This window comes from Anomaloglossus baeobatrachus, chromosome 11 (genome assembly GCF_048569485.1).
Source record: "Anomaloglossus baeobatrachus isolate aAnoBae1 chromosome 11, aAnoBae1.hap1, whole genome shotgun sequence".
Taxonomy (NCBI): domain Eukaryota; kingdom Metazoa; phylum Chordata; class Amphibia; order Anura; family Aromobatidae; genus Anomaloglossus; species Anomaloglossus baeobatrachus.
Window position 1 is genome coordinate 158,121,392 of NC_134363.1, and position 9,176 is coordinate 158,130,567.

The window sequence follows — 9,176 nt, forward strand, 5'->3', positions numbered from 1 at the left end:
GCCCATTTCTCAAATAACTTTATTGATTCGGTGACTTGCAGACAGCCATTCTTATAGAAAATTCTACTTTCAGGTCAAGAATGGAAAAAAACCACAGTAATAATAGAAAAAGGAAAAAAATCCAAGAGAGAATAAAAAAACACAATGGAACTACAATTCCCGGCATGCATAGCGCGGTGACGTCACAAATAAGCCCCGGATGTTGTTCTCTCGTCGCCCTTGCTCTTTTTTTTTTTCTTCAATCACTTTATTAGGATTTGCCATTGGGTAACGTCAGAAGTGGGCGGGGTTTCAGGCACGCATCATCCAATAAGGCGGTTCTTTGCTCAGAGTGGGCGGGGTTAGAGGCGGTTGCTGGGAGAGGAGGAGTCAGTTGGTAGAGAGTCACACACAGAGTCAGTCCCAGGCACCGGGAGAAGCCGGCCCTCTCCATCCATCACTACCCTGGTGGCTATGATCACTGTGATACCGCTGTAGGCCGCAGGATACTAAACTCCAGGGGGAGCCGCCTCCCGCACAAGCCCGCGGTGCTGTACGCTGTCCTGGCAGAGCCGGGCCAGGCCGCTCCTCTCCGCCTCCTCCCTTCTTCTCTGCGGGGTCCACACAAACCTTTATTGATGGTGTAGAGCATCTGGGAAGGTAAGTGTCCTGCGCCCCCTTCCGGTGAGGGAGTGAATGGGAAGGGATGACCCTGCAGTGCTGACACCTAGTGGTGGGAGCCGGTATTACAGCAGCCCCTGTCTGGCTGGGGGAGGCTGCTGCTGCTGTTGATTGTTTAATTGCTCATTATTCCCTATTGTCCTCCTGGTCTGCAGCCTATAAATAACATTACGCATAAGGATGGAGAAAAATACCCAAATTGCGCCTACAATCGGATTGGTCGCGGGGTCTTGTCGCAGATTTGCCCCTTGAAGTCAAAAATTTGATTATTTTGCAGCAAAAACTACAAGGTGACAAAAAGCAGAAAAGTTAACGCTTACGTCTAGTTCCTTCTGCCTCTGTCTTGTTACATGTGACCGCTGCAGCCGATCATGGGCTGCATCAGTCACGTGACACGATTGTACGCTTGTACGCAGCGGCTCAGGATGACTTCCTACCTGCTGGGATAAATACTGAGGGGCTTTTGGATATTGTACACGTGGACTCTGCGCCCTTACACCCCAGGTACAGATTTTTCGTCTTGAGATGTTCCGTGATTGGCGGTGCGGGGCGATCCGCCTTCAATGTAAAGAATAAATGTTGTTACTTTGGTTTTGTTTGTTGTATGTTACTTTATGGGAATGTGTCAGAATCTGGAGTTCTGAATGATGCTGGTCCTCTGCTAAAAATGGGACATGACTAGTGCCTTGCCATGAAGATCAGGTGCCTCAATTGCTCCTCCTGGCACTGCATTTTGTAGGTTTTCCCTCCCCTGCTGATTTTATACTTGATCCACAATTTATATTTTAATAATAATAAAAATAATAATAATAATATAATATATTATTATAAAGAGTTGGGAAAATTGACTTGTAATTTGTTTACATGTCCCCTTTGGCGGCAGAGGATCATGTTCACTTTTGGGATTTTTGTTCCATTGTTTTGTCCTAATGTCTCGTAAGTTGCCTGCGGCTGGAGCAACGCGCGGCTTTGCAGCTTCTATGTGATTGAAGCGGCCCCCGATAACCACGTAGAGGTCAATGGAAAAGCTTGCACTTTTTGTAGATTGATATGTAGCACAGAAAAGTGACATTTTTTTTTTTTTATTTTTTATTTTTTTGAGTTTTTCATGTAACTTGGTGTCCGCCACTGGCTCTTGGTGATATGCGGCGAGTCTTGGTCCTGTGCGGTGTCTGTGCCGTCCAATGGCAGCGTCAATGTTATGGTGTCATTATGGTGGAATTTGCTGTATACTTTAGACCTAGACCCCATTGTGCACTGCTGCAGGGGACAGCTGGTTACACATGCAGGGCTCTCTGCTTCCTTCTCTATTCATTTCTATGGTTTAATACTCGCCGCCATCCATGACATATCTAGTGGATGTGCCATAAGTCCCGGGCCATGTGGTGACTCTGGATGCGGCACAGGTTGTACGTCCAAAAGTGAATGCTGCGTCTACATTGCAGAATAATACAGGTAATGGGATCATATTGGAACCCGCAGTTACTGTGACACCTAAAACAAAAAGCAATCAATCCCATTCACCTCCAATATTCTGCGACACAGCAGCGGCTTAGGGCATTTGGCCTCATGACCTGTGTAGCCTCGGCCTACGGCTATTGCCCGCAATGCGTTTTTAACGCTGCGTATCTTCGCTGTATCAAAAACGCTGCGTCTTACAGTTCCAGGAAAGTGGATGGGATTTATAGAAATCTCCGGCCCGCTGCGGTGCGTACTTCAAATCCACGGCATGTCAATTTCACTTGTAGGTACACTGCGTTTTCTGTGCAGATTTTCACTGTGCATTTGCATTAAATACAAAAAATATATGCAGGGAAAAGTCACATCATACGATATTAGTGCGTCTGCATATGACTATCAGTAAGTTTTTGTCAAAGTCAAATACAAGGACTTATCAAAACAAAGCAACTTTACTTAAAGCATGACAGAGCAACAGAGACAAAAAGAGCAGTGTCTGGGAAGAAATCCCAGAAAAATGCCAGTCCCCAATTGACTTACGTTATTTTCAGACACTCAAGTCTGAGCATCAACTATTACTAGTACTGAGCATGGTAGTGCCCGCTCCTCACTAGTTACCAGTACTGAGCATGGTAGTGCCCGCTCCTCACTAGTTACGAGTACTGAGCACCCGATCATGGTAGTGCCCGCTCATCACTAGTTACCAGTACTGAGCACCTGAGCATGGTAGTGCCCGCTCATCACTAGTTACCAGTACAGAGCACCTGAGCATGGTAGTGCCCGCTCATCACTAGTTACGAGTACTGAGCACCCGAGCATGGTAGTGCCCTCTCATCACTAGTTACTAGTACTGAGCACCCGAGCATGGTAGTGCCCGCTCATCACTAGTTACAAGTACTGAGCACCCGAGCATGGTAGTGCCCGCTCATCACTAGTTACGAGTACTGAGCACCCGAGCATGGTAGTGCCCGCTCATCACTAGTTACCAGTACTGAGCACCTGAGCATGGTAGTGCCCGCTCATCACTAGTTACAAGTACAGAGCACCCGAGCATGGTAGTGCTCGCTCATCACTAGTTACCAGTACTGAGCACCTGAGCATGGTAGTGCCCGCTCATCACTAGTTACCAGTACAGAGCACCTGAGCATGGTAGTGCCCGCTCATCACTAGTTACAAGTACTGAGCACCCGAGCATGGTAGTGCCCGCTCATCACTAGTTACGAGTACTGAGCACCCGAGCATGGTAGTGCCCTCTCATCACTAGTTACTAGTACTGAGCACCCGAGCATGGTAGTGCCCTCTCATCACTAGTTACTAGTACTGAGCACCCGAGCATGGTAGTGCCCGCTCATCACTAGTTACAAGTACTGAGCACCCGAGCATGGTAGTGCCCGCTCATCACTAGTTACGAGTACTGAGCACCCGAGCATGGTAGTGCCCGCTCATCACTAGTTACCAGTACAGAGCACCTGAGCATGGTAGTGCTCGCTCATCACTAGATACGAGTACAGAGCACCCGAGCATGGTAGTGCTCGCTCATCACTAGTTACGAGTACCGAGTACCCCAGCATGGTAGTGCCCGCTCATCACTAGTTACCAGTACTGAGCACCTGAGCATGGTAGTGCCCGCTCATCACTAGTTACCAGTACTGAGCATGGTAGTGCCCGCTCATCACTAGTTACGAGTACCGAGCACCTGAGCATGGTAGTGCCCGCTCATCACTAGTTACGAGTACTGAGCACCTGTAGGATTGAATGACTGATTCTAGGGTGCGAAAATGGATGACGATAAAACGTGCTTTAAGTTCAACTGACAGAATCCCAAAAAAAAAAAGTGACTTCTGTTCCTCTGTGGTCGGTGCAATGTTCATTAAAGGCTAAGTTCACACTTCAGTTTTAAATCCGTCAGGTCCGTCAGCAACGGATCAGTCGTTTTCAAGATGTCAACTGATGCAACGGATGTGTTTTTTTTACAGGATTCCTTTCACAGGAATCCTTTGAAAAAACTGATCCGTTGCGTCCGTTACTTCCGTTATGCGTCCGTTTTTTGACGGATCAGTCATGATCCGTTTGTGTTTGGGACAGCCCAGTGGGCGTGCCAAACATGCTGGGCATGCTCAGTAGAGCATGACGGAATCCTGCGCTGGATTCCGTCGTAAGACGGATTACGACGGAATCCAGCACCATAGACATACATTACAAGCTTGACGGATGGCAACGGATTCCTGCGGGGCGCGTTTATTTTGACGGCCCGAAAAACGTTACATTCTGCGTTGCTCCCCGCTCGGCGGTCAGTCAAAAACGACGGACCGCGACGCAGCGGATGCAACGCAAGGTCATCAGTCGCAATCCGTCACTAATAGAAGTCTATGGGGAAATACTGGATTCCTGCAAAATATTTTGCAGGATACCGTAATTCCTCTAGGCGACGGATTGTGACTCATGCAAAACAACTGAAGTGTGAACTTAGCCTTAAAAACAGACAACAAACATCTGATGTGTGAACGTGCTCCAACACAGCCCAGATACTGCTTGGCCCGGGCCTGTTTCCGTATTCACCACTCCTCACTCCTGGATGAATAGTAATGTAAATGAGCCGCCCCGTTCTTGTATTTGCGCTGCTGTCGTGTCTCGTCACTCGAGATGTAAATATTTTCTTAGAATATTAATATTGACATTGTGTCACATCAGTGAAAATACTATTATTTATAAATGCGCTCGAGATCGTGTCCTTTCACGGACAGAGTCTGATGACAACGCTAGAATTACAAAACGTATATTGTTTCTGATAAATAAATATATATATATATATATAATATATCATCAATTGCATAAAAATTAATATACTTAGTCATGGTCAGATCTCATTAGTAGGGGTTTCTTAAAAACTGGTGCACGAGAAGGTGAAGGCTATAGCGGCTATTGCATTTTTATGAGGCCGGTTTAACACATCTGAATACAGACTATGCTGTCCAGATGCGCGGGGGTCTCCTGACCCATATACTCATGCTCTACCTCCGTTCCATTCACAGTCCAGATTTTGGAATTGGTGGGGGTCACAGATTGGGATGGGCATACCATTGGTGAAACCTGTGCAGAGGCACTGAGACCCAGAAGGTTAGGGAGCCCACTGGCATCTTAAAGGGAATCTGTCAGAAGATTTTTGCTATTCAGTAGATAACCTGATTCCAGCGATGTCACTTTGGTGCAGTTTTGATAGAATCCCTGTTTTTCTCTTCTGTAGAATGCTGAGCTGTGTAACCCTGCCCACACAGCTTCCTGTGTACAATTACTGATTGTACAAGCTACCAATCAGTGGAGGGGGCGGGGTTACACAGATTAGCTTGACTGCTCTAGTCCTGCAGTGATGATCTCCTGCTGATAAAACACTGATTGTATTGAAACTATTGCACACAGCCTAACAAGTGATACATCTGTGGAATCAGGCTCTCAGGTTTAAATAGCAAAAAGTACATTTTTAAAAGCTGTGTCCTAGTAATTACATTGAATGTAAGTGCACAAGGTAATAGACTTCCCAGCTGAAGATTACTGGTGGATTGTTAGAAAAATAAGTAGGTGCTTTATGATGCATCTTGTTGCACACGCACATTAACAGCGCCATGCGGATGCTGGTGACTTTTGTGTCCGGCAGGTTCAGAATAATAATAATGCTGTGTAATCTGTGACGGAGGCCGTGTGCTTCCCACTGCGTCCGTCGTATGTGTGTAGTGTATTGTGACTTTTTGGCCATGGTCTGCGCCTTCGGTGCTGCACGAGCCTCTCTGTCTGTGTTATGTCCAGGCCTTCTGCCGAATATTTCTCCTACCACATTATGTGTAAAACAATAGCACTGACCTGGAGGCTTCTCGGGTAATTACAAGTGTTTATTCGGAATGATGACTGTGCTCATTAAAATCAAATGTGAAAATGTCAGCCGGGCTTGTGACGCAGGCCTTCTGGATGAGAACGTGTACGGCCGGCTCTTATAGATGGGAGGAGACCAGGTCATTTACCGGCCATGGATTTCCTGTTTTCTATATGTAGGATGATGATAGGGGGAGACCTGTGGATCATGGTCATTTTCTTTGTGCCCATGTTTATAAATGGCATTTTTACATTTCCTTGTGCATTTTATTTTTGTTTTTTCTGTTTTTCGGAGCCGTTACGCCCGTGGCTAAACCCTCCAAAATGTGCAGTCTTCTGCCATCTCTCCTATGCGTCATAGTGATGCTTATGTTACGTTATTATGTGATACTTGTTAGCTATTAAAGGGGTTGTCCACTTTTTGTAATTAATGAGAGAGCACTGCCATGCTCGGTACTCATAAGTAGTGATGAGTGAGCACTACCATGCTCGGTACTCGTAACTAGTGATGAGCGGGCACTACCATGCTCGGTACTCGTAACTAGTGATGAGCGGGCACTACCATGCTCGGGTGCTCTGTACTCGTAACTAGTGATGAGCGGGCACTACCATGCTCAGGTGCTCAGTACTCGTAACTAGTGATGAGCGAGCACTACCATGCTCAGGTGCTCAGTACTCGTAACTAGTGATGAGCGGGCACTACCATGCTCAGGTGCTCAGTACTGGTAACTAGTGATGAGCGGGCACTACCATGCTCAGGTGCTCAGTACTGGTAACTAGTGATGAGCAGGCACTACCATGCTCAGGTGTTCAGTACTCGTAACTAGGGATGAGCGAGCACTACCATGCTCAGGTGCTCAGTACTCGTAACTAGTGATGAGCGGGCACTACCATGCTCGGGTGCTCAGTACTCGTAACTAGTGATGAGCGGGCACTACCATGCTCGGGTGCTCTGTACTCGTAACTAGTGATGAGCGGGCACTACCATGCTCAGGTGCTCTTTTCTCGTAACTAGTGATGAGCGGGCACTACCATGCTCAGGTGCTCAGTACTCGTAACTAGTGATGAGCGGGCACTACCATGCTCAGGTGCTCTGTACTGGTAACTAGTGATGAGCGGGCACTACCATGCTCTGGTGCTCTTTTCTCGTAACTAGTGATGAGCGGGCACTACCATGCTCAGGTGCTCTTTTCTCGTAACTAGTGATGAGTGAGCACTACCATGCTCGGGTGCTCAGTACTCGTAACTAGTGATGAGCGAGCACTACCATGCTCGGGTGCTCAGTACTCGTAACTAGTGATGAGCGGACACTACCATGCTCGGGTGCTCAGTACTCGTAACTAGTGATGAGCGGGCACTACCATGCTCGGGTGCTCAGTACTCGTAACTAGTGATGAGCGGGCACTACCATGCTCTGGTGCTCAGTACTCGTAACTAGTGATGAGCGGGCACTACCATGCTCGGGTGCTCAGTACTCGTAACTAGTGATGAGCGGGCACTACCATGCTCGGGTGCTCAGTACTCGTAACTAGTGATGAGCGGGCACTACCATGCTCGGGTGCTCAGTACTCGTAACTAGTGATGAGCGGGCACTACCATGCTCGGGTGCTCAGTACTCGTAACTAGTGATGAGCGAGCACTACCATGCTCGGGTGCTCAGTACTCGTAACTAGTGATGAGCGGGCACTACCATGCTCGGGTGCTCAGTACTCGTAACTAGTGATGAGTGAGCACTACCATGCTCGGGTGCTCAGTACTCGTAACTAGTGATGAGCGGGCACTACCATGCTCGGGTGCTCTGTACTCGTAACTAGTGATGAGCGGGCACTACCATGCTCAGGTGCTCAGTACTAGTAACTAGTGATGAGCGGGCACTACCATGCTCGGGTGCTCAGTACTCGTAACTAGTGATGAGCGAGCACTACCATGCTCGGGTGCTCAGTACTCGTAACTAGTGATGAGCGGGCACTACCATGCTCGGGTGCTCAGTACTCGTAACTAGTGATGAGCGAGCACTACCATGCTCGGGTGCTCGGTACAGAACCGTACTGCTCCCCAGTCTCCCGACTTCCTGCTTCCTTAGTAGATGGGTCACTAGTTGACATTTCGGATCAGTGTCGTGTCGCACTCCTGACCTGAACGCTGTTCTCTGTGATACTGCAAGCAGAGCGAGTGTTGGAGGAAGGCAGATGCCCTGAAGCCTCCTGGATAAAACCATCCTTCCAGCTTCAGAGCAGCGCTGACAAACTATAGACAAGAGCTTGTAAGTGCTGCTCTCTTTACCTAGGAGATCGGCCACCTTTGTTAGACTCCAGAAGTGGCCGCTGGCCTCAGCAATGAGCAGTAAACCGTAAAGCTAAAACTCCCTTTAATTTTGAGAGGAGAGAGGATTTTTAAGAGATAGTAAATTGCAAAGTTGCTTGTTTTTTATTACTTTCTATTTTATTACTTTCTATAATTCCCACAGGCCTTTTTTAACATATGTAATGGACAACCCCTTTAAGTTTGCCTTTCTAGGCAGAACACAATACATCGTTCTGTTGACATGTAGGAGGCCTCTGTGAAACCCAACAGACACCATTGTGAGTCAAGTGCGCCCTTCTGTATGCAAAAGACCCATTGATAATGGGCAGGTGAAGGGCGGAAAACCTGGAAACCATCAACAATCGCTATGAAAGCCGGGAGGGTTTACAAGAAAACTGCACGTCTGCTCTGTTTCTGGACGCCACGTGGCTCATACGTGAACCTGCCGTTAGGCCACCATCCCGTGGTCGTGGAAATTGTATGCGACAGGTCTTCTGATTAAACAAATACCTGGTTTCCCCCAATATATAGAACAAAACTGGAGCACATTTTCTGACATTGTGCTGTTCCTCTGTTATTCCTCCTGGAAATGTATGAATAAATTGACACGTGAGTGATCTCAGTAGGACGTGTGTATCTAAACTATCTAACACTGTCCAATCAGTGCTGACAGACAATGTCATGAAAAGGGGGGGAGGAAGAGGAAGTTACAGCCCCCCTTTCCACCACCCAGACCGAGCAAGCACATGACTCGCTCTCTAGCTCCCCTCTTTTATAGCCAGGGCAATTATGGAATTGCCCGACAATAAGCCAGGAGGCCGCTATTCTACTATGCCGATGATTGAAGGGTTCCCGGTGAGTAAGGTATATATTCCCCCGACTCCTGTGGC

At 47.6% G+C, this 9,176-nt stretch overlaps 1 protein-coding gene across 2 annotated transcripts in view; it reads left to right on the forward strand.

The window, feature by feature from the left end:
- The first annotated feature begins 353 nt into the window (after window positions 1–353).
- Window positions 354–9,176, forward strand: part of RERE (arginine-glutamic acid dipeptide repeats) — a 432,422-nt gene continuing 423,599 nt past the window's right edge. For both annotated transcript variants that reach the window (XM_075328175.1, XM_075328174.1), the window contains exon 1: window positions 354–639. The gene's annotated coding sequence lies outside the window, so the exon portion shown is untranslated. The remainder of the gene's footprint in view (window positions 640–9,176) is intronic.